The sequence below is a fragment of the Tachyglossus aculeatus genome, unplaced genomic scaffold, assembly GCF_015852505.1.
Source record: "Tachyglossus aculeatus isolate mTacAcu1 unplaced genomic scaffold, mTacAcu1.pri scaffold_1_arrow_ctg1, whole genome shotgun sequence".
Lineage (NCBI taxonomy): Eukaryota > Metazoa > Chordata > Mammalia > Monotremata > Tachyglossidae > Tachyglossus > Tachyglossus aculeatus.
Window position 1 is genome coordinate 4,377,432 of NW_024044915.1, and position 3,140 is coordinate 4,380,571.

Genomic DNA, 3,140 nt, shown 5'->3' on the forward strand with positions numbered 1-3,140 from the left:
CTCCATCTGTTGTCTGCCCACCATCTAAAACTCAATATGTCTATGACTGAACTCATCTTATAACAATAATAATAATAATAATAATAATAATAATGGAATTTGTTAAGCGCTTACTATGTGCAAAGCACTGTTCTAAGCGCTGGGGAGGATACAAGGTGATCAGGTTGTCCCACGTGGAGGTTACAGTTTTAATCCCCATTTTACAGATTAGGTAACTGAGGCACAGAGAAGTTAAGTGACTTGCCCAAGGTCACTCAGATGGCATTTGGCAGAGCCGGGATTTGAACCATGACCTCTGACTCCCAAGCCCGTGCTCTTTCCATTGAGCACGCTGCTTCTCCCTCCCAAACCCTGCGCTCTCCCTGACTTTCCCTTCACTGTAGACAGCACTACCATTCTTTCCATCTCACAATCCTGCAACCTTGGTGTCATCCTCGACTCTGCTCTCTCGTTCACCCCTCACACCCAATCCATCACCAAAACCTGCTGGTTTCACCTCCACAACATTGCCAAGATCCGGCCTTTCCTCTCCATCCATACCACTACCTTTATGTTTCAATCTCTCATCGTACCCTGACTGGATTACTGCATCAGCCTCCTCTCTAATCTCCCATCCTCCTGCCTCTCCCCATCATACTCTGTCCTAATCCTCCTCGACCTCTCAGCTGCCTTTGACACTGTGGACCACCCCCTTCTCCTCAACACGTTATCTGACCTTGGCTTCACAGACTCCGTCCTCTCCTGGTTCTCCTCTTATCTCTCCGGTCGTTCTTTCTCAGTCTCTTTTGCAGGCTCCTCCTCCCCCACCCATCCTCTTACTGTGGGGGTTCCCCAAGGTTCAGTGCTTGGTCCCCTTCTGTTCTCAATATACACTCACTCCCTTGGTGACCTCATTCGCTCCCACGGCTTCAACTATCATCTCTACGCTGATGACACCCAGATCTACAGCTCCGCCCCTGCTCTCTCCCCCTCCCTCCAGGCTCGCATCTCCTCCTGCCTTCAGGACATCTCCATCTGGATGTCCGCCCGCCACCTAAAGCTCAACATGTCGAAGACTGAGCTCCTTGTCTTCCCTCCCAAACCTTGTCCTCTCCCTGACTTTCCCATCTCTGTTGACGGCACTACCATCCTTCCCGTCTCACAAGCCCGCAACCTTGGTGTCATCCTCGACTCCGCTCTCTCATTCACCCCTCACATCCAAGCCGTCACCAAAACCTGCCGGTCTAAGCTCCGCAACATTGCCAAGATCCGCCCTTTCCTCTCCATCCAAACCGCTACCCTGCTCATTCAAGCTCTCATCCTATCCCGTCTGCACTACTGCACTAGCCTTCTCTCTGATCTCCCATCCTCGTGTCTCTCTCCACTTCAATCCATACTTCATGCTGCTGCCCGGATTATCTTTGTCCAGAAACGCTCTGGACATATTACTCCCCTCCTCAAAAACCTCCAATGGCTACCGATCAATCTGCGCATCAGGCAGAAACTCCTCACCCTGGGCTTCAAGGCTGTCCATCACCTCGCCCCCTCCTACCTCACCTCCCTTCTCTCCTTCTACTGCCCAGCCCGCACCCTCCGCTCCTCCACCACTAATCTCCTCACTGTACCTCGCTCTCGCCTGTCCCGCCATCGACCCCCGGCCCACGTCATCCCCCGGGCCTGGAATGCCCTCCCTCTGCCCATCCGCCAAGCTAGCTCTCTTCCTCCCCTCAAGGCCCTGCTGAGAGCTCACCTCCTCCAGGAGGCCTTCCCAGACTGAGCCCCTTCTTTCCTCTCCCCCTCGTCCCCCTCTCCATCCCCCCGTCTTACCTCCTTCCCTTCCCCACAGCACCTGTATATATGTATATATGGTTGTACATATTTATTACTCTATTTATTTATTTATTTATTTATTTTACTTGTACATTTCTATCCTACTTATTTTATTTTGTTGGTATGTTTGGTTCTGTTCTCTGTCTCCCCCTTTTAGACTGTGAGCCCACTGTTGGGTAGGGACTGTCTCTATGTGATGCCAATTTGTACTTCCCAAGCGCTTAGTACAGTGCTCTGCACATAGTAAGCGCTCAATAAATACGATTGATTGATTGATTGATTGATTCAGTCTATACTTCACTCTGCTGCCCGGATTACCTTTGTGCCGAAATGCTCTGGGCATGTTACTCCCCTCCTCAAAATATCCAGTGGCTGCTTGTCAACCTACTAATCAAGCCAAAACTCCTCACTCCCGGCTTCAAGGCTCGCCTCCTCCTCGCCCCCTCCTACCTCACCTCCCTTCTCTTCTTCTACAGCCCAGCCCACACCCTCTGCTCCTCTGCCACTAACTTCCTCACTGTAACTCGTTCTCGCTTTTCCCGCCGTCGACTCCTGGCCCAAGTCCTTCCCCTGGCCTGGAATGCCCTCCCCAAGCACATCCACCAAGCTAGCTCTCTTCCTCCCTTGAAAGCCCTTCTGAGAGCTCACCTCCTCCAGGAGGCCTTCCCAGACTGAGCCCCTTTTTTTCTCTCCTCCTCCCCATCCCTCCCGCCCTACCTCCTTCCCCTCCCCACAGCACATGTATATATTTTTGTACAGATTTATTACTCTATTTATTTTACTTGTACATATTTACTATTTACTGTGTTAATGATGTGCACATGACTTTAATTCTATTTGTTCTGACTATTTTGACACCTGTATACATGCTTTGTTTTGTTGTCTGTCTCCCCCTTCTAGACTGTGAGTTCGGTAGGGACCGTCTCTATATGTTGCTGACTTGTACTTCCCAAGCGCTTAGTACAGTGCTCTGCACATAGTAAGCACTCAATGAATATGATTGAATGAGTGAATGAGTTAATTAATAGACTATGTCTATGTGATTAAAGGTACTTCAAAGGTTGAGAACATTAACTGAATAATATCTCCCTTCCCTGCCCTGGTAAAAAAGAACAAAGAATTTTGCCAGTAAATTCTTAAGTAAGGTCACAGAGCAGATAAGTGTGGAGCCAGGATTAGAACTCCAGTTCTTCTGAGTCCCAGGCCCATGGCCTATCTACTAGGCCACACCGCTTCTCATGTTCGCTGTGGAAAGGGAACACGTCTACCAACTCTGTTATAATGTACTCTCCCAAGGCATTAACATAATTTTCTGCACACAGTAAGTGCTC